This window comes from Condylura cristata, unplaced genomic scaffold, assembly GCF_000260355.1.
Source record: "Condylura cristata isolate star-nosed mole 26May11 unplaced genomic scaffold, ConCri1.0 scaffold00007, whole genome shotgun sequence".
NCBI lineage: Eukaryota > Metazoa > Chordata > Mammalia > Eulipotyphla > Talpidae > Condylura > Condylura cristata.
This window is the reverse complement of record NW_004567108.1, coordinates 46,516,704-46,540,400: the sequence shown is the minus strand read 5'-3', so window position 1 is coordinate 46,540,400 and position 23,697 is coordinate 46,516,704. Positions and strand designations below refer to the sequence as shown.

Sequence of the window (23,697 nt, the reverse complement as noted above, 5' to 3'; positions counted from 1 at the left end):
AAAAAAAAAATGTGATCATTTAAGATACTGGCTATAGAAACAATTGCTTGTCATGTTTTCTCACTCTGATTCAAAGGTATGACTATACGGAGAAAAGCATTCATCATTCATGGCTTATAAACTAGTCCCTTCTACCAAAAAGTTCAGAGGCATCACTTCATCCCACTTTCCTTCTCATGCAGGAGAAAAAAGTTTTCCATATTGGCTTCTAGTACTTTATTTTTGGCTTCTACAACATACTTACTCATTTCAAGAAGTTCTGAGAAGTGCTATATAAAGAACTATTCAACTTCAAATCTCTAGGGCATATACAAATTGAGCAAGACAATGTCCTCCCACCATTCTCTATACAGTAAAGACACAAGACACAAGAAAATAACTAACATATTATGTTCAGTATAATAAGGCTAGTTGAGAATAAAGAGGTGTAGGCTACAGTTTTTTTTTTTTTTTAAAGATTTATTTATTTGTGCATACAGAACTGGGGTACAGGCCAGAGGCTCAGGGTCAGTGAGTGGCTTCACCAGAGATAAAGTAGGGAGCAGAACAGGCAGATCGACTAAGTACACTGCTGAGGGGATCAGCAGGTGGGTCAGGAGAGGTCTGCCGTGCCATGTGGTCACCTCTGGGGCAGGCGGGGATTGAACTCATGTGGAAGTGGCTTTAGCTTCTTAGTGCTGTGCTTTAACCTGCTGCGCCACCAGGGAGGGCCGGCTAAAGTTTTATTTATTTATTTTTTTTAAGATTTATTTATTTGTGCATACAGAACTGGGGTACAGGCCAGAGGCTCAGGGGCAGCAAGAGGCTTCACCAGAGACAGAGTGGGGAGCAGAACAGGCAGATAGACGAAGTACACTGCTGAAGGGAGCAGCAGGTGGGTCAGGAGAGGTCTGCCAAGCCATGTGGTCACCTCCAGGGCACGCGGGAATCGAACTCAAGAGGAAGTGTCTTTAGCTTCTCAGTGCTATGCTTTAACCCGCTGCGCCACCAGGGAGGACCGGCTAAAGTTTTTATGACAACTTTATCAGAATTATGCTAGAACAGGCATGGGGACTACGGAAACACGGAGGAACGAGGGTAAGGTTTAGACTTAAAGTGTTACTTTCCCCAAAGCATGAAGTGAAAGGAGCCTGGCAATTAAATTAGGAGAGGGAGTTCTAGATGGAAAGAAGAAAATATAAGAAATGCAGGGAGTTGTGAATCTTACTGTGAGTGGGTGGAAGATGTTTGCTAATGAAAAATTCAGGAGACAGTAACATGTGGACATATGGTGTAATGTGTGACTGACACAGGAGACCTGATGAGAGCCTGACCTAGTATTGGACTGCAGGGGACAGTACAGATATGAGAAATATTTAGAAAGTATAATAAAAACATAATTATTTGATGAGATGGTACTTTCCAAGTTTCATACTAGGATAAAAGTGTTTCTACCTGATAAATGAAGAAAAGATTTTCAAGTAAATATGTGAGCCCAATTTTGGACATATTGTATTTAAATGGTGGTACATCATCAGGGCTTTAACATGAGTAAGTCTGAAAATCAGGGAATAAGGTTTTGGAAAACAGCTCCACAAGATGAGAGATAAAAGCATTGAAATACATGAATGTGTTTATAGTGCATCATGAAAAATGGTCCCCAAAGAACCTTCCATGTAGTCATGTTTACAGGGGACTAGAAGAACAACACTGATCATGAAGGAGGGTGAGATAGTTACAGTACGAAGAAGAGAGTAGAATCACCTGGCACAGAATGACTCCCAATAAATGTGTCCTATCAATACTCACTGAATAAATGAACGGAGACAGAGCTTCAGAGGAAGGTCTTGAACACAAGGACCAAGAAGGCAAACACGTGCTCACTGGAGAGGGCTGTGAGAAAGCCCTACCACAACAGATTGAGGAATGCATGGGGAATGAGGCGGTGAACAACTTGACAGAGAAGGAATAGAATAAAAACTACTTAAATGGCCAATAGTTGGTTGCTGGACTCTACTATTGCTTGTAAGATTGAGAGGGACATGACTAGGGCTATAGCCAGAAGAAAAAGCAAGAGTGAAGATGTGAGAAAAAGACAGGACATAGATAAAGACATGGAGGACCACAGAGGAGAGAGGATCAGGAACCCAGGTGCAGGGGTTGACTTAAAAGTATCATCTGCTGAGACCAGATGGAGGGAGACAAAGCTGGGTCTGGATGTCAACAGCAGATGCAGGAATCAGGAAAGTTTATATCTCCACACTGACTTTCTCCATTAAGCAATGAACAAAATCATTTGCTTAAATGGGATGAGCAGCTGCTCAATGAAGACGGCTGAAAAAAGGGAGGATGTGTGGAATAAGGAAGGAAGGGAGAGAGGGTGTGGGGTAAGGGAGGGAGCAAGAGAAGGAGTAAAGAAGGGGTAAAGGAAGGAGAGGGGAGAAAGAGAACACAGCAAAGACAAAGCATCAAGAGGCAATGAAGGTCCACCTGAGATGAATAGTCTTGACGTGATGAGAATTCCAGACTGAGAGAACATAGAATGTTCTCTCACAAAACAAAAAGTTCAGGTAAGGAGAGAGCAGATTGTGAAACAGAGTGCTGGGTTTTCTCAAGATGCATATGAAGGCACAAAGAATGTCAGGAATTGGAGACAGCCTGGGCAGAGCAGTGTTTAGGAGGAAGTTCATTTGCTTAAAGGATATTGTAATCCCTGAAGCAGGTGACTCTTAGGAAAAAATACTTTATTTCCCAGACTCTTTTGCAAGTGGAATTGGCAAATGACTAAATTTGAGTCAAGCACAGAGGACCAGTATGTGGGATTTCTGGCAAGTCTCTTCCCACAGGAGAGGATGGTGTTATTTTTCCTCTTCTCTCCCATCCTGCTGCTGGTAGTCTAGGTGTGATGGCTAGTCTTGGGCCATGGAGGCAAAGTGCGCCATCCAGTGATGGTGGAGGAATTATCTCAAAGAATCCTGGGCCCTGATAATTTCAGGTAACCATGCTAGCCCTGTACTGCCGATTCTTTTATCAGAAAGAAAGATAAACTTTTATCTTATTTAAAGAGTACCTTTTCAGGTGTCATTCACTTTACCTGGACCAAATTCTAGCTAAATATAATAGGTCACATGCATAACCACGAGAGCGCTTCTAGAGCCCTATTGGCAAAGAATGCCAACCCTCACATGTGCCTAAGTAGGGAGCATATGTTATGGTATGCAAGAAGCTTTGAACTTTTCAGTAGATTATAAACTGCTCTTCAGTTGGATGGAGAGGAAACAAATTTGGATTTCTTTATTAATTTTTTGCAAAATAAAGCCACATGGCTGTTATTGTCTCCCCACTCCCAACACTATTATTCTTTACACTTTTTGTGAAATGTACTGAAATGAATGACAACATTAACACCCAGGATGACACACTCCCACTGTCTCATACATCATTTTTTTTCTCTGTGAAGGGTAGAATTCCCATCAGTCAGCATAAAATGGTTCAAGCACAAGCGTAGTAAATCATTTGTATTGCGTTGCTTTTAAAGTGACTAAACAGCTGTAGTTTTCAAGGTCACTGAATCATCTGCCAGGGTCACATGTGTTTCACATGTCAAGTAACGTATCTGCCTTTCACTCCATTCAGGATTGTGGGAGGGAGGGAGGGAGGGAGGGAGGGAGGAAGGAAGGAAGGAAGGAAGGAAGGAAGGAAGGAAGGAAGGAAGGAACATTTGCAAACAAGTAATCTGAAGTCATGTTTCCAAACAGCTGCCATGGTTATGTGAATAAGACTACTATTGTAAATAACTTGAGTTTTGGACTACATTTCCCATCACTCAAAAAGAATACTCATTATAAATCATAATATCCAAACCCAGAGGACCGGTTTTTGGTCATAATGATAGTCAATAAATATTCAGTCAGGACAAAAAGTAATAGTATATAATTGTTGTTATTATTATAATGACCTTGTTCAATTGCTAGTGGGAAGCCTGTGTACTGGGTATAAAAAAACAACACCAACCAAACACATAATTAAGATATTAAACAGCTAAAGAGAGAGGACTTCAAGAAACAAGACTTGGCTAATATGCTTTCTTCAATTCTTGCTTCAGGCAACATTGACTAGAAGCAAAAGACCTGACTGGCAGATGCTAATAACTTCCTTAACGAGCCACAATAATTGGTATCATGGAGACAGACTGATGGAACAGAGAGAGGATGACCTCAAGATTTAAAAAGTTTTGGAACAGAAAATCTTGTTTTAAGTTCACATTATAAACAGAGCATAGAGGTATCTGACACCAACAGACAGAAGGAGAGATTATTGATTTTCATGGGCAGCTCCTGCACTGGGTTCTCCTAACTCAAAAGAGATAATTAGCTTGGAATAGTAGCTCTTACATTGAATTTTTATTGAGTTCTCATAATGTTCTTGGTATGTACTTTTCAAAGCCCACGATCAGTCTCCTCAATGTGTTTGTATTTACTAGTCCTAATGATCTTTCATGTCTGAGACATGCTGAATGAATAAGATTAATTTCTGACCATTTAAATCCTTTCTACAAGGTTTAAGGTTTGCTTCTGTATTTCAGTAAGCAAAATAAGAGACACCTTCAAGTTAGAGGAGTAGAGCAGACAGGCATAGACAAATACCCACTCTCGCTAAGTATGGGCTCCAGACAAGCCAGAAAAGGTCTCTCAGCTCTGAGTCACTTATACAATCGAGTCACTGAACATGTTTCTGTCCCTAATATTTTGTTGCTCTAGGCAACCATCAAGTCCACATGAAGGCTTCTGCCAACTGAGAGGATGACTAGCCAGGGGAGACAGAAGTTTCTTTTAACTCTTTGTTGAAAATTCAAAATAGCAGATGGTGTCAAGGACAACCTTTAAAGATCTACATTGGGAAAAGTGGATTCATACATTGACTTAGTCTAAACTTTTAGCTGCTTTTCAGGAAAATATAGCTAAAGACAAAAAAGACAAGTAATCAGAACCCTGTAAACATTTATGAAAGAGCTGCTTAGGTATTATCTAATCCAATATCCTCATTTTGCAGAAGAAAAGCTGGGTTACTGACCAAAGGTCAAACAGGGAGTAAATGACTGAGCTGGGATTACAGTTCTGGTCCCTAAACCCTGAGGTCATTGCTTTTTTCACAAGTTTCAAATGCCCAGTGCCAGATGCTAAATGAAGGAATGTTAATAAATCACAAGTGATCACCTCTCTTTTGTAATAGCAAACGGTCTGGATGAAAGGCCAGGATGCTGAAAGCAATCATAATCCTCTGAGGCTAGGTAGTGACTATCCATTAACGCACCCATTACAGAAAGTCTGGCCAGGCAGGATGTTTAACTAACTCTAAAGTATGTGAAAAGTGTTCAAAGTCTAGCAATGCTTATCTGAATTTGGTCTTTGCCTCCTCTGAATTCTTAAGACACTTATTCTCTGTATCACAATCCAGGAACTTTCAAGATTCTTGATAGCTTTGGAAGCGAGAATACGTCTTACTCATTTCCATTTCTCTGAAACTCAGAGCACAGAATTAAACATGTTTTTGCTGCTTGTTTGATGGTAAATCAATATTAATTTTATTAGCTCTAGTTGTATAGTAGCAACCTACTTATTCAGATGATGATATTCAGGAACAACACCAGTAGGAATGTAAAAAAAAAAAATCCAGAACAGTCAATTAAATTTGTTTAAAAAGTTTTTTTTTTTTTTTTTTTGCTATTATCTTAAAGCCTGATTTAGAGAAGGACTGACACTAAACCACACGTTCATTTGAAATTAATTTGCTCTAATTTTAGGCTCTACGCAATGGGTTGGAATTCTGAATTGTCAAGAACAAAGAAGCAGATGACAAAAGATGTCATTGAGGTCAGTACAGTAATAACAAGAGGTGACCACTGGGCACAGCTGATGGGAAATTGAAGTGCAATGAAATCTGAGTCACTTTACAATAGGGGCCCAAATATCCATAGATAATGTAATTCCCAAGGCCATATGAGAATGACAAGAAAGAATGTAAGTTGATGCATACAATGATTAGGGCCAAGGGAGATAACTTAATTGCACTCTGTGCATGACTTCAACAGGTTAAAAATGACATTATACCTTTCAAAGATATTCATTCCATATGGTTAAAAAAAAAAAAAGATAGGAAACTTGGTTTTCTAGAATATTCGACATGAACACTTTCTCCTAAATGAAATGTATATATTCTTAGCACTGAAATAAATCAACATTAAATTCAACATCAGAAGTTAGGAATCAACTGATTTCTTATCCCATACACACACACACACACACACACACACACACATATGGGACATCTATCTATCTATCTATCTATCTATCTATCTATCTATCTATCTATCTATCTATCTATCCACACACACACACACACACACACATCCCATCCTATCCTATGGGAACCCTATGGGATAGGATTCCCATATGTGTATTTGTGTATGTGTGTGTGTATACAGATATATACATATATACATACACACATACATATATGTATCCTATATATAATAGCAAGAATTATAAGGCTATGTGTATTGTCAAAATTTTATATCCATTCAATAAAATCATATAATTAGCAGTTAACTAAATCCTACACACCTGTATTTCTTTTATCTTTTACAATTATTTCCTCCTCTATATTGCCACTATTATGCCAGTGTAAGTTCTTTATTAGCCTCATTCTTGGATATTGCTCTTGTCCTCTAAATGGCATAGGAACCTATGATATTTTCTTCCTTTACTCTCTGGAATTATGAAAAGATTCCCAGATTCTAATGAACAGCCATGTTTGTGAAAGACTACCCTACATGGTTCAGCATACCATTTATCTGATTCTTCATCACACCCTATAATGGAAACAACTTCTTTAATGGAAGACAGTCTATGCCTATATTTCTGAGTTTAGCTGCTCTTAAAAAACAGTTGCCTATAAAAAAATTTTTTTTTATACATTTATTTACTTATGGATACAGAACTGGGGTACAGGCCAGAGGTTCAAGGACCTATCAGAGCAGGGAGCAGAACAGGCATATTGACCAAGTACACTGCTGAGGGAAGCAGAGGGCCAGACAGGAGAGGTCTGCTGCACCATGTGGATCACCTCCGGAGCATGCGGGGATCGAACTCATGCAGAAGTGGCTTTAGCTTCTTAGTGTTGTGCTTTAGCCGGCTACGCCACCAGAGAGGGCCCCAGTTGCCTTTTAATACATTTATTGTTCATGAAAATCATGGCCTGGTCCCTTTTCAGTTTCTCCCTCCATTTACTTAACAAGTGTGTGTGAATTCTTAGGTGCTATTTATTTCAGAAGACCCTCTGTATCCTACAAAAGAGATACTAACATTTTCTCTGTTCCTCTTTTTGAGGGTGCCATTACACAAGGAAAGAAGATGGTGGGTGGGAGTGGTTTTCTTAGCTTTATTTTTCCTTTGTAGGGAAGCACCTAAGGGCATCTGTCACACTTATGATCCATCCTTTGAAGGTCTGATTTGAAAGCAGATTGGGCTACATTTTGCACAAAGGAATTTTAAACGTGCAGGTGTGACTGTTCAAAATAATAATACTTTGAACTTTTACAGAACCTTTCATCAAATCATATCAAAACAATTCTTCTTATTAAAGCCTCAGGAAGCTGGTGGACATTTGACATATAAATGGGATTTACAGCATTACTTGGGTTGATGATTTGTTTCAAGTTCTCAGTAAGATATAAAAGAGTAGAAAACTATTTTCTGGAAGCTATGTCTCTGAATTGTGACATTTAATTTTGAAAATCATCAAGAAAAGCTGATTCTTTTGGTGTGGAATATATATATATATATTAGGTTCACAGTGTGTTCAGAACCTAAAAATTGTTTCTCCCAGTCCCAGACCCAGCATTAGCTAGCTTCTATTTGTTGTTACAAGTAAAGAAATCCAATGAACAAATTAATAAAAATGAACTTCCCCTATGACAATGAAGCACTATTGCTTACCTAGGTGATTGAAAATGAATAAAGTGTCATATGAGTCTGATTCTTACTATTATCCAAAGGTGTAACATCATACCACATTCCTCAAAAAAAAGTTACAAATCTAAACAATTTTCCATTTTCTTCCATCTGGCTCCTTTCACCCATTTTCCTCACACACATTGCTGTGTGCTCAAGACTGAGAAGATCCTGAGTGGGACTGGGGTCCATTCCCATTTCTTCATATTTTAAGTCTGTTGTAAAGTAAATATTTGTTATGAGTGAAATGTGTCTAAGGAATGTTTATCAGACTATGGTTTTTACTTGGTTTTGTTCTAGCGTATTAATTTTTTTTTTTAAATTGCCCCATTTCAATGGTTTTTTTGATGTCTGGTTTTGACCAGCTGCTGGTGTTTTTTTTTTTTTTTTTTTTTTGCGGCTGTCCATTTACATCACTTTAAAAAATGGTACATAAATGAAATTTGAACAAAATGAACAGTACTTTCACATTGTTTCAAAATCAAACATGTTCCTAAGGAATCTGATTTGTGGCAGATGGAGAACAAAACCTTCCAGAGGGAGGGCTGTTAAATGAGTCTTAATTGCTTGCACATGAAAATATAGTGACTAAGACTGTGTGCACAATTAGGAATTTAAACATGTAGAAAAGAACTGGCCGCGGAAATAGGCAGACATTTTTGCAGGCATAGCTAGTTTCTTAAGAACACAGACAGTCAAAGACAAGTTTGTAAAGGAAAATAACTTAAAAAGAAATTTCGTTGTTTTCTTTACTTTGCTCTTCCTTATGTGGAGCTTCCAAATCTAAAAATGATTCATCTGCTTTAGAAAATCACTGATGGAAGTGTCCTAGTACGTTGAAGGGGAAAAAGAGGCTTGTTCTGAGTTAGCATTTTTCCATCCTACTGTGTGCCAGATACTAGGTGTGGTGTTTATAATAACTCAGTGACATAGGTTTTCATTTTATGGACAAGAAAATTGAGGATCAGAGAATAACTTGCTCAAGGTCAAATGGTTAACAAGCGGCACAGCCAAGATTCTCTGGGTTGATTTAATGAATCCAAAGTCTACCCTCTTAAAAAGTCTGGCTACTGCCCTGGAAAAAGATCTTTTTAAAACATTAGCACGAAAGATGGCTTTAAGTTCAAGTACAAGTCAATAAGGCCTTCCTTGTGTTGGGTGACATGTTGTAGTTGAAGTTGGTGTTGAGGCAAGGTCTGAGCAAAGTCTGGGTAAGTTGAAGAAGTTGGGAAGGGTAAGGAATCAGGAGGGGTGCTGGTGGAGGGAATTGTTAAAATTAGGGTGTAAATGATATAGACAGAGGTTGAGGTTGAGGTCATAGGTTTGGAAAAAGGCCAGGACCTGCTACTGGCTGGGTGCCCTCAGAAACATGAGTGGGGTATATGAGGTCAAGGGAAGTATTTTATCAGAGGTCAGCACCTTGGTGGCTCTGTGGATAGCAGCTGGGGGTGTGGAGGTTCTATTTGATAGGTTCTGCCATGGTTTGTGACCCTCAGCCTAGCTCCCCAAAACCTGGGGCAAGGCCAGGTCCCTCGCAATGACTTTCCAGGCATGTAGGTTGTACAGTTCTATAGCAAGCGTCCACTGGTCTTCAGAGATATAGAGCCAGCTCATCCCACTGATGGGCCTAAATGTGTTTTCTAAGGGAACTCAAATTCTTCAGATTCTTTTTACTTGGGAAACCTGTGCTTTCCTGGAATGGCTGGTTGTAAGGGGAATTTGAGGAATGCTTATGTGTGGACTGTCACATCTACCCTTCAAACAATAGAACTTCAAATGAATTTAGAAATCTAGGGCATTTGTAGGGTCTATGTACATGTACATGTTGCTCTTCGTACACTGAAAGCCTTTGCTTCCTATTTACCCGTATTCCTTCATATAAATATAATCAGATAGTGACTGATTAGAAAACAGTCTATTTAGATTACTATTCAAACAAAGAACATGGGGATGCAAATTATTCCTTGGATTCCCTACACATTATGGCACCCTGTACAGAGCTAAGCCTAGAGCAGGCATTGATAAATATGTGTGGATGAAATGATTAGGCAGTGAAAGAACTGTTTTGTTCAGAAGAAATGGGTTCCCAGGACATATTAATGAGCAAAGTGCCAACCCACGGTACTAAGAATCTTAACATCATAAAGAGCAGTTTGCTAAGAGATAGACTAATAGTATATTGAGGCCAATTCTCTTATCCTGTTAGAATAGATACTTATTTATTTTTTGCCCACTGACATTTATTCCTCCTTTCTAAGAGCATCTTAATTTTGTTTAGGAAATCATTTGGTTACTCCATCAGAACATCCTAATATTAGCAGAGTCAACAATGATCGAATGCTTTCTACTGGCATTAGTATTTCATAAATATCACCTCAGTTAATTTTTTAAAATATTAAAAAAAATTATTTATACATACAGAACTGGGGTACAGGCCAGAGGTACAGGGTGGTGAGAGAATCCACCAGAGACAGAGTCGGCAGCTGAACAGGCAGACTGATGAAGTACACTGCTGAGGGAAGCAGTGGGCTAAGCAGGAGAGGTCTGCTGCACCCTGGTGTGGAGGATCGAACTTGCACTGAAGCAACAGTGGTCTGCTTTGCACAACCCACTGGGCCACCAGGGATGGCCCTCAGTTAATTTTCATAAACTCTCTGTTACTGCTACTCTATGCCCACTTCAAAAGTGAGGGACTAAAGACACTGGTGAGTTAAATTTCTGAAAAGAAACCTCTCTAAGTGGCAGACCTAGAAAATGAATCCACATAATTTGACCCATACTCCAGACTCTTCCTCCTATGTTCTGTTTCACAGTCTAGCAGAAGACACAGATGCCCTGTTCTCTGTTAGCCAAGGTTCGATATCCAAACTTGATCAAAGGAGTCCCTTTATTAGAATTTGACTCTTAAACAGAATAACAAAGAAACTAAAAAGAACAGCGGCCAAGATTGCAGATTGCTCTCTCAACACTATTTTTCCCTCATGTTTGTGGCTTTCTATTGTTCTTAAGTTGGATTGATTCCTTCAGCTCTGATCCTCTGTGCTCTCCACATATTCCAGTTACCAGGGAATTAGGAGTTCTTCCCATATTCTTCCACTAAATTCCATGCTACTTAAGCTAACAGAGTTGATAATTCTTTTGCAACCAGTGGGTTTTTGCTGATGCATTATTATCTAAGAGGAGGTAATAAGTCAGGCTAGGAAAGACTTGTATGGCAGCTTCATTATACTACTCAAGCACTGCAAATGCCCAGACATCACTGAGCTGATTATGAGAAAAACTGGTGTGACAAAATGTCAAATTAATTTCTTCCGCTGGCCTTTCTTTGGAACTGATGCATCTGTGGGCTGAAACATTCCCTTATCTTGCTAAATAAGCACAATTGTGAAATACTAAGTACAATTTCCCCCTATTGCTGGGGAACAGAAACCTTCCACAGTTTCTAGTGAATAGGACCTGGTGGTGAGAATCTGCAGGAGGTGTGGCTAAAGTGCAAGAGTAAAAGAGACTCTTTGAGGCTGCATTTGCCCCCTGCACAGGGGTAGAATTCAGATGAGGCTGTCTCCTTCAAAGTGTCACCTCAAAAACCAGGATGTATACTTATTTTATATGTTGCCATCACATTAAAGATTCTAGGACATTCTGCCTTGGGATTGCCTCACAGTCTATGCTAAACTTCTTTCAAATGTCTCAAGTCTTATCCCTTTGAGTTGTTTCATTTTCAGTACTGGCCCCATCTAGGCTAATCTGACATTCTCCTTGGTGACTATGTATGGTAGTTATAATGGAAAGGATCTTTCTGGTAAAAAATGAAATGTTATAATAAACCAGTGACATACTTTTTCTTGCATGACCTGTAAACTTTCTCTACAGACATTTCCAAAATGCTTACAACAATGGCAGTGGGGTTTAAAAAAAAATGGACACTTCACAAATGTGACTACTTTAATGATTGCCAATAACTGAAGACTACCATAATGCCTATTTAGTTTTATATGCTTTTTAATATAGAAAGAGCTTTTCACCTACCTTCAGTGTGACATTTATTATGTCCCAGACACTGCCCAATATTTTACATGGATTAACTGTGTAATCCTAAAATTGGAATGGTATTATATTGATTCTTGCTTTTATTATTATTTACATTTTAACAGAAAAGGTTCAGAATGTAGAGTACCTAACGTCACAAAGTAGCTGAGCAGGAGAGCCAGAAATGAAATCCAGACCTCCTGACTTCTGAGCCCTGTTCTTCTAACTGGTACATCAAACAAGCATCAAACAGAACTTAAAAGGGTTGGTATTTTTTTTTTTTTTAATAAAAATCAGGCAGGAACCAAGATCTAAAGCCATGTTAGTTTGATAACACAACCTTGCAGCATCCACAAAATATCTGAGAGCCTCTCTTGTCCCTCAAGAGAGGTTTCAGCTCCAACAGCTGTACTTTCTTTGTTTTCCTCCTTTGTGACCTGGAAAACAGGTCTTCTTTTACTGGTCTGCCCTCTCACGTGTCTTTGCTTTTATTTTCTCATCCTGCTTAGATTTCCCCTAAATTATTGAATTGGATCCTCACCTTTTCCAGTCTCCAAGTAACATTATACACAGCTTCCTGGTTCTCTAGGGAAAAGAGCTCACCCTGACCCAATTCTATTTCCCTTCCTTTCTAACAACTTTCCCATTTTATCTATTAATCTATTCATTTATCCACTCATTGACAAACTCTCTGATTTCTACTTACTTAATGCTAACAGAATCATTTAACAGAACACATTTCACCTTGTTAAATTTCACAAACCTATCAGACAATGGTTCTAAAGTTCACAGGAGATAATGCATCTCTCTTTGGGTCTTTACAGTCTATGTAGCAGTTTTTCTTCCTAGAGACCAAATGAGTAAAGCCCAAGAGGATGCACAAAAATGAGGTTCTGCAAGTGCACAATTCATTAGTGATATACAAATATCAGAAGCACACCCAGAAAAAAAGTCATCAACACCCATTTGTTTTGCCAGGCACATAGAATACAGCAAACTACAAATACCTGCAGAGTGCCAATAATGCCAAAAAAGACATGTAAAGGAGACAGGGGAGGCACATTTTAAAATGCAGTGGATATTTAAAGAAGTGTATTTCAGAGATAGAAAACTCGTGAATAGAAATGGCTTTCAAGAAAATGACAGAGGACCTAAGAGCCTATGACAAGTTTAAAAATTGCTATTTGGGGCCCTCCCTGGTGGCGCAGCGGGTTAAAGCACTGCACTAAGAAACTAAAGCCACTTCCGCATGAGTTTGATTCCCGCCTGCCCCGGAGGCGACCACATGGCGAGGCAGACCTCTCCTGACCCGCCCGCTGCTCCCCTCAGCAGTGTACTTCGTCGATCTCTCTGTTCTGCTTCCCGCTCTGTCTCTGGTGAATCTTCTCACCCTCCACATCTCTGGCCTGTACCCCAGTTCTGTACGAATAAATAAAAATCTTTAAAAAAAAAAATTGCTATTTGGGCAGTTTATAGTCAATGCTTCTAGAACAAAGGTCAGCACTGCTCTACCCCAAACCTTCTGAGAAAAGCTTAATGGCTTTCTTCTCACACAGACCAGGGCCCTTGTCTGGGCACTACTGTAACCAAAGGCACTTGTGGGAGTCAGGAAGAGAATATGCGAATTGGGGAAGGCTTGAGGAATTTGACATCCCAGGTAGGAATCCTTTCCTTAGCTCACATAATTGACTTCTTTGGGCTTCCCAAAGGGTTTCTCTGTATCCATAGATCTCATTCCTCATCTACCCTTACCCTACATTCACATAAATTCAGTAATAGACAACATAGGCATGCTCTTTCTTCTTCAAGATGAAGGAGAGGTGGGGAAGGGGAGGAGAAGAGAAATCTCTAAGGAGAAACTTTGGGAGAGACAGATGATAGTAGGCTGGCTGTGTGTATTTTTCATGCAAATGTCAATACATTTTAAGGGAAGGAAATTGTAACATGTTGCCTCTGATTCAGACTTCACCATTTGTAGCTGCTATACATGAGATTATCAAAAGGTTTAAAAGAGTTTATGAAGGTCAAGTCTTTAGAACATATCCAATGTCGGAAAATGTTTTATTAATACTAGTACTAATAGTATATCTGATTTTTAAAAAGATTTATTTATGTATACAAGAACTGGGGTACAGGCCAGAGGTGTGGGGCATGAGAGAATTCACCAGAGACAGAGTGGGGAGTAGAACAGTCCGACTGACTGAAATACACTGCTGAGGGGAGCTGTGGGAGTGGTCAGGAGAGGTCTGCTGTGCCATGTGGGTCACCTCCCTGTCTGGAGATCGAACTTGTGCTGTAACGGCTTTGGAGAGCTTCATAGTGCTGTGCTTTAACCTGCTGTGCCACCAGGGAAGGCCTCTAAGTGATTTTTAAAAAAGCATTTTCTGAGATTGTGGAAGGATGGTGTGAGTGAATTCCATACTTATTCCATAAAGTTAAATAATTCAGCATAACATTTAGGAAATGAAAACCAAAGGTATTTTAATGTTTTATCCCACTACAACCTTGTATTTCTGAGTATGTGTAGAATATTTGTAAGGTATAATGGGTGAGAAGGACCTCATAACTAAAAGGAGTTATATGCGAATGCAGCTCCTGTTGTTGTTCTGTGTGTGTGTTTAAAGACTTAGCACTGTGTCTGTGAAAAGAAAAAGAATACACTTAGTATTATCACTCTTCTCAAACTCACTCCCACTGCACACACAATCATTTTCTTCTAGGAGAGGAGCGAGTTGGCCTCATGAGAATCTTATGGATATTTGAGAGAGAGCAAATGCTGGCCCAGATGGTGACAACTGTGGTGACGAGGGTTACACAGATAATAAGATCACCTTGCTTTTCCTTTCACGTATAGCAGAACATTTCATACATAGTAACCTCCTTACCCTAAACCGCACTGTTTGTTAGGTGGGGGTACATACATTTTCCAGGAAGAAAGGGTTTTTCTAACAAAGTTCAGCCATCATGGCAACACTGTCCACAGTGGTGCTGTCATCCACGTCACTTACCATCCTGTGCCCCAAATCTGTACCATGCCAGGGTTGATACAGTCCCAGAGTTAGCTTTGGACTGTCTGTCCAAGGCAATCTGTCCTTGTATTTATTTTCAAATTTCCCTGGAGAATGACTTCAATCTGCCAATTTGGGGAAATAATGTCCTTTTCAAACTCAAGGTGGTAAGGTAGAACCTTGGCTGAAGCTGATGTTGGTGACCTTGGATCTTATGTTTTCCTGGTAGCTTTTTGGATGCATTAGAGGACAACAGAATAGTCATGTAATCGGTCCAATAACAGGCAGGTAGAAAGCAGCCCTAGCCAAGGGCTTTTATTAATTGCTCCATGGTGGCCCCCTAATACTGAAACTTCAATAGGCAACTTCTAATGAATACCAAGGCCCAGAGAGGCAAACAGACAGCTAAAATCCGAGAAATACTTACAGGCTTGTCACTAGATTCTTGATAAAATGATAAAGCTATCTGCCTTTGACAGACAATCTAAATATGCCCCAAATGAAACCCAAATTATAATAATTACAATGCATTAAATATGTGTCTATTGGCCTTTGTAGCACTGTACCATATATTAGAATTAGAAGCATTTCTCTACATTATTAATTTTTTTCTAATAAACAAATCATTTAAATAACTTTGTATTATGGGGTCACCAACATCAGCTTCAGCCAAGGTTCTACCTTACCACCTTGAGTTTGAAAAGGACATTATTTCCCCAAATTGGCAGACTGAAGTCATTCTCCAGGGAAATTTGAAAATAAATACAAGGACAGATTGCCTAGACAGTCCAAAGCTAACTCTGGGACTGTATCAACCCTGGCATGGTACAGATTTGGGGCACAGGATGGTAAGTGACGTGGATGACAGCACCATAATACAAAGTTATTTAAATGATTTATATTTTTTATGTATTTTTTTAATATATAATAGAATTCACATATTATTCAGCATCTGGGTTGTTTTCGGTCTTTTATGCACATATACCATGTTATGATGAGCATCTGTGCATATAACTACTGTTTTTATTTCTTTCCCCTCACTCCCTAATCTTACCAACTGCCAGATTTTCTCAACTTCTTATCTCTGAAAAGACTTGCAGACCCACTCTCTCTCTCATCTTTACTCTCAACACCGCCAGCCCTGTTTAGCGCCACATGATCTTCAGCGTGTGGTTGGCTTGGGACAGCTTCCTGTCAAGCGTGGGACTGACTTTGGTCTTCTTTTCAGCCTGATTTCTACACATCTTTGAAAGCTCTTGTTCTGCAACACATACTTGCTCCTCTTCCGTGGCCCAGAAAATCCACCATAATCTACACTGGCCTCCTGTGCTCATAATCTACTCTTGAAGCCTGGTGTTCAGTGGCTCTACAACTCTTTTTGTCCTTTACTATTGTCCTTTACTATTCCTAGTCACCTGGCATGGACAGGCCTCCATATCGTTTTTTTCTGATTGCTTGGCAAGAAGTGATTTCTCCATACATACATACAGATTTCACTTTCTTCATAGCTTTCCGGAAGAGTTCCTCAGGTAGGACTCTTGCCCTACCTTCAAATACTGTATTTAAATTTGCTTCAGGCCCCTCCCTGGCAGCTCAGGGGGTTGGAGCGCTGGGAAGCTAAGACAAGCCATGGCTGGTTCAGGCTTCAGTGCGAGTTCCATCCCCGCCCCGGAGGTGATCCACAGGGTGCTGCAGACCGCTCCTGACCTGCCTGCTGCTCCCCTGTACTTTGCCAATCTGCCTGTTCTGTTCCCCACTGTTTCTGGTGAATCTTCTCACTGCTCCTGCACATCTAGCCTGTACCTGATTTCTATATAAATAAATAAAAATCTTTAATAAAATAAATAGATTTGCTTCAGCCTGAGGCGTTAAGCTTCTACTGAGTTATTCATGTTCCGTCTCCCCTAGATTGTGAATTTCTTAAAGCCAGTGGACACATTTTACTTCTCTCTTTACTCCTCTCTTCCAACACCTATCTTACCGCACACCATATATAAGGTGTATAGAAAACATACTGATCAAATGGATCTTTATGATGATAAGAATACTAATAAAATTTAAGCAGTAACTATAGCAAACATCCATTGAATGTAATGAACAAATGAAAGCTCACTCCAAGATTACACAGTTAGTAAGAGGAGAGCTGGGCTTTCAACCAATATGGTTGGACTCCTAATCTTTTTACTGTGTGAACTAAATGAATATGCAATTCTACTTAACTATTTCAATGAAAGTGATCAAAAAAAAGTACTCAGAGCATATATCCAAGTAACAGAGATAGCATTTGTTTTACTCCATTAGTATGCCATCGTTTTATTTTTATTTTTTTACTATTTATAATGTCAATTATTACCCTAATCAAAAAGTCTCTATGTTCAACCTGGTCTACTTATATGTTAATAGATAAAAAAAATCTGCTCTTCCAAATAAAAATACAAGAAGGCAAAACCAGTAGCTTATAAGGAAGAAAATAAACTTGAATTTGTCTAAAAATTACAAGTTTAAATAGGCATACTCCATGCACTTAAATAGAACTTTTAGTTCAATGTTTTTCCTGGAGAAGTCTTTGCGACATGGATATTTTGTAATAGCAAACTCCTTTGGCTCAAGAAAAGGTAGAATACTCAAAAATCTTTAGATTTGTTAAGTATAAAATTAAAACAAGCAAAATCCCCCAAAGTCAATCTATAATCACATACAGAATCTTTATTAATTTTTTATGAAAGATATTGATCAAAATGTGTACATGGCCTTTTTCATTCACATTCTTTTTTTTGGGGGGGGGTTAAGATCTATTTATTTATGCATACAGAACTGGGGTACAGGCTAGAGGTTCAGGGACAGTGAGATGATTCACCAGAGACAGAGTGGGGAGCAGAACAGGCCAAGTGATGATGTACACTGCTGAGGGGAACAGCGGGCAGCTCAGGAGAGGTCTGCCGTGCCATGTGGGTCGCATCTGGGGTGGGGCTCGAACTCAGGCTGAAGTAAGTGGCTTTAACTTCTTAGTGCTGTGCTTTAATCCACTGGCCACCAGGGAGGGCCCTCATTCATATTCTTAAAAAAGCTTTCTGAGCACTCCTCAGATGGTGCTGCAACCATCTTTGCTTTTAGTGGGGGAGATTCCATGCAACCACTTGGTCTTCCCACTCCTTTCTGCATACTGCCTCAATACACACTCGCTTTACTTCTATGTAACATAAAGGCTTACATGTCTTGTTAGGATTGCATAAGACAAAGTGAAAAACAACGTACTGTGCACTTAATCTATGAAGAACTATGTTAAGAGCACACATGTGAACTCATTTCCTCTATCTTACATGACTTAGTTTACATCACATATTCTTGTTGTACACATACAAACTTATAAGATAGATCGTGTAAATAGTAAGTGGTTAACATCATTGTTGTCACCATAAAATAGTTGCATAGTTTCCTTTCTGTAATAAGCTCAAAGTGTAAAACGATCAGTCTAAATCATCACCACATGATTGGTCTAGTTAAAATCTCTTCTTTCTTTCCCTCTTGCTGGGTTTTGGGAACTATAGAAGAATAATAAACAAGCAAGTTCATATTTCTTCTCAATGTGTCTTGACTGACCAGTATTATATAGTTTACTTTTAAAACATCTACTTACTGACCAAAATCTTATAATGTATTCACTTTTAGAAGAATTATGAATATGCAGGGTAAAACATGAATGGAGACATAGGAAACTTTTCCTTTTTGGACAAAAACGTCTTTTGTGTTGTTTTATGCTTGTTACTGCATCACATGTCTCCCCCTGCAGGTAAAGGGTAGGTAATTGTAACTGTTGGTTGATAGAAGAGCTTGTCTTCTACTGAAAGCCCACGTACTTTGTCTTAGGTTGCCTATCTTTGAACTCATCCTAGGACTTAGAAGATATAGTTGAAACAGATTTAACTATAAAGATCATGCAGTGAGAAGTCGGGACATAATACTTTGTGATTTTTGAGTCCATGTACAAAAATGTACATCAGGAATTAATATGCTCGAATACTTCTTTTATTCTCTCCAGAATATATACTTCTACTATGGGTCTGAAGCCTACCCAAATCTGACGGGACATGAACTCTGGTTTTGGGAAGAAGTCTTATATTTCTTCTTCTTTTTTTTTTAAGATGTATTTATTTATGCATACAGAACTGGGGTACAAGCCAGAGGTGCAAGGGTGGCAAGAAGATTCATCAGAGACAGAGTGGGGAGCAGAACGGGCAGATTGACGAAATACACTGCTGAGGGGAGCAGTGGGCGGTCAGGAGAGGTCTGCATGCCATGTGGGTCATCTCGGGGGCCGGGGATCAAACTCATGCTGAAGTGGTCCTAACCCCTTGTGCCAACAGGGAGGGCCCACCTATATTTACTCTTGATTCTGCCTCTAAATAGCATTTTCTGTCATTAGATATTAGTTTTTTCATCTTAAAAATAGACAAATTGAGGGCCCTCCCTGGTGGCGCAGCAGGTTGAAGCACAGCATTGATAATCTAAAGCCGCTTCTGCATGAGTTCGATTCCCCCCTGCCCCGGAGGTGACCACATGGTGTGACAGACCTCTCCTGACCCGCCCGCTGCTCCCCTCATTAGTGTACTTCGTCTATCTGCCTGTTCTGTTCCCTACTCTGTCTCTGGTGAAGCCTCTCACCGCCCCTGAGCAGAGGCCTGTACCCCAGTTCTGTATGCACAAATAAATAAATCTTTAAAAAAAAATAGATAAGTTGAAATGCATTTTCTCTGAATTACATTCTTACATGAAAAACTTCAACCACAGATGGTTCAATAAAGGTGGAAGTTAGGCACATTGAAAAATGGTATTGTGAACTGATGGCAAGGTTGCATGAGGTAGCTGCAGGTCACTTTCTTGAGTTTAGTTTTTGTTGCTTGAAAATGAGATGCTCAAAAATACTAATTGCACCCCAAGAAATTTGGTTCTCCTGCCCTGGTAGGGCTCACTGTCACTGTATAGCTTTGCCAGGGGCATCTCTGACTCTCTGCCGCCCTCTCATGTTTCAACACTCTTTAGTGCGGTTATTCACTGCTGCTGAGGACTGTTAGGTGAACCTCCTCGTTCGCAAGTAACACAGGGGTGTCTAACTATGGCTTGTAGTTAATGTTTGAAAACAAAATCATAAACAAAAGTCCTCAGTTGTATCAGAAAAGCTACAGGTTCAACATCCTCCTGCCTGTTCTTCCAGTTTTTAAATTCATTTTGGGAACAAAATGGCAGGGGGTAAGGTTAGAGAAAGAAATCAAGAGCGATTTACTCATAAACTGCTGAGCTCTGTTCTTTCCCAAGTTTATCTCGTGAATTCTTGCAACAGCACTGAGAATTAAGAGATTCATATCTGCATTCTCAAATGCGGAAATACAATGATTGACAGAAGGTTGGCATTTAAGTACCAACCTCACACTCTCCTGTTTTGTCATACTAAAGAAGAAACAGCCATTTAGTAGTAAGGCTCTTTATAAATGTGCATTTGGAGGTTTTATTTTAAAAATTGTTAAACCACTTTAGAGCTACGTGTTTACCTGTTATTTATGGAAATTCAAACTGGGAAGGGAGTAACATGCTCTGACCCTAGTGACAGAAAATGGAACTTTCCAGGCTTAACACATGTCAAATGCAATAAACAATCTCAAAGGGGAAAGGGTGTTTTGAAAGCCTAGTATGAAATGCATAGACAGTTGAAATTCTTATCTCTTCTTTTTTAAAAAATCAGAGTTGACTTATGGAAAATTTATGGTTACTTTTTTTTTTTTCCACTTCAGTGATCTATGACTCAAAAGTTCTTAGATTTGGAAAATAATCCTGCGCAACTGTTTTTGTTCCTTATTACAAAGGCACCAGTTCTGTGACCGTGATGAAAGAAGGACCCATTTTTACAGGAACAATGAAATTGTGTCCATTTTGACCATTTTGAGAGGATTTATAATTATTACTTCTACAATCTTGTAAGCTTTTCCTCCTCTCATTCAGCCAGTTGTTTTTTTCATCTCTCTGCCCTATCCTTTCCATCACACCTACTTTTCATACAGCATGGGCCCTAAAAACACAGCCCAAGCACAAGGTCAAACGAAAAACGATACTGCATGTTTAAGCTATGAAGCGCTACGTTAAGGGCACCCCACATTGTACTCATTTCATCTAGCAGTAAGTGGATGATCATTTCACAAGTGGGGAAACTGAGGCAGGGGAAGGGTATGTAGCCTACTGAGGGCCACACAGCTATCACTATAGATGAGCAGACTACAAACGCACAAATCCAGGGCCAGTGTTCTTTTCTGGAGCTGTACCCCGTAGTGGTCTCTGAGATCTATCACGGACTTCGTTCACCATCACACTCTGCCTCTGGACCCTAAAAATGACTTCTACTGAATGATAAAGGGTGCTCCAGTGACTTCTTTGAACACTGTTCCTGCCATTCCAACGACCAGTGCAACTGCTGTCCAGGCTCAACAGCAAAGGGAGTGAGCTCAGAGGAGGCACTGGCACACTCGGGAGCTGAGGAGCCCACACATTTACTGTGTCTTATGCCTTAACATCAACCAAAGCCTCAACTACTATTACTATTATAACTTAGTATTTAAGGGCTCACTTTTTTTCTCATGGGGACCATGCTTTTTTTATTGTCTGCTTTCTCTGTCCCCCTCCACCACCTCCCAATCTTCTACCTCAGTTTGCTATGCCTGGGCAAGGAAAGAGACTCCCATCCTCTAGTAGGCTCATTCCTGTGTGTTTGTGATGAACACAGCTCTGCTAGGCAGTTCATGGCAGTTAGTTTCCCTTCTAGATATTTCTGTAGTCTCACTGTCCTAGGTCACAGATTAGTGAGTACAAAAGAGGTCCCGTTAACCCTAATTTCCAGATTCCATTGACTCATTGATCTCTCGTAAGGTTCCTGGACCTCAACAATGTCCTCCTGGGTATTTGGGGAACAATTCCATAAGATCTTGCATATGTTCAAGACCAAGTTTGTGCCCTCTGAGTGCAAATGCACTCTTAATCAGCACCAGGAACTTGCCAGAGGGCTCGACGGCTGCTCTCACCACTGACCACTCCCAACTCTTGTTGGGCACAACCATCTTCACTGGTACCTACAGCTGCTCTTTCGGGAGGATGCTCCCAGTAGCACACTCATATCTGATCTCAAACTACAGAAGTTCTCAAGGGCCAAAAGACCTCTGTATTCTTCTTAAACCACAATGTCAGAATCTTGCTGATTGCAAAGGCAGCAGGGGTTCTCCTCTTCACAGGGAACCGACCTAGTATCCAGAGCAGGGTTGAGGGTCAGGTGTCAAGAGGTCAGCCATTAGAGACCCCACACACATGTTCACAAGGTCAGCCTACTCATCCCTCAACGAAGGTAGGAGCATAGAAAGCATGGTGCATAGAGACTCCACACCCTATCTTGGTTTATCTTCGGCACATTTACATTGTATTTGGGTTTCTGGAAAAGAAATGTTACTCAGAGAACTTTTTTAATATGAAATTAAAAATTAATAAGAATTTTGGTTATTGTTCACTTCTTGCTCAATGTCAAGAAGAAAACTCTTGAACCAGACATATACTATGAAATGACGGTGGAAAGTCATCACCAATTAGAAATTGAAAGATCAATATAGAAAAGAGAACCAATCACTGAAACACCAGACACATTGTTGAAACACAGGCACAAAAGTCAAAAGCCGTAAGAAAGAACAATACATTAACCGAATCAATACTGATGCAGTGACCACAAACCAGGCTGGCTGAAGAAACCAGACTACTAACCAGACATTCTGAGGCTATGTTTCAGGCAAAGTGTATTCACTAAAAATGTAACAAGGAGCTCCTCGACATGTTATGAGTTAGAATTCAGGGAAGACACTTGAATCTTGACGGATTGGTCTCGTTTAGAGAATATGTTAATTTTCTCCTGGTAATAATTTTAGAAAACATAGGTTTTCTTTTCCAGGCAATTATTTTAATGAATCAATTGGGGTTTCAAGAAATGATTAAATGAGTTCAATTTGGTTTTAGGGTCAGGAAAATGAGATCATTTGTTCTGTTTTTGGTTCAGTTGAGGTCAAGTCCCATGTCTAAAACAGAACTAATAGGAACTGGAGTAATTTTATTTTTCTGTCCTTTATGTCCTTCATCCTTGTTTCCACTTCTTTTCTCCAAACATCTGTTCTTTTGATATCATTTAACTTTTCTATGTTGTATAAATACCTCTTTTCTCCACTCTCAAACTGAATGTCTTCCAGTGCTCTTAACTCATGTGGGGACTAACAGAATGACTTCCCTTCCTATAGATAACTGGGATATTAACAAGAATCTACTTTTTATTAATGTTTGCACTTTGTCATTAAACCAAGCTACCATATGTTAACAACATACTGATAACAAACCCAGGAACAACAGTTTGAAGGTTATGGTAGCTTTCAAAACACAAATGTCCAGAGCAGTACTACCTGCAGTAAGAATACACATATAAATGGTTGTTAAAAATGGTACATCGTAAGTTTTCCAAATAATAACTTCAATGAACAACTTGTGAGAACATCAAGAGAAATGATTGTATAAGAAGAAAGAATTGATTTCTTTGACTTTTAAGAACTGCAGTATAAAAACCCATGTTAGGTTATGCTGAATCTTGGAAGATAAAAGTT

General features: G+C 39.5%; 1 protein-coding gene across 3 annotated transcripts in view; it reads right to left on the bottom strand.

Moving 5' to 3' along the window:
• Positions 1–23,697, bottom strand: part of PDE4D (phosphodiesterase 4D, cAMP-specific) — a 650,481-nt gene that overhangs the window by 150,622 nt on the left and 476,162 nt on the right. The window lies entirely within an intron of this gene.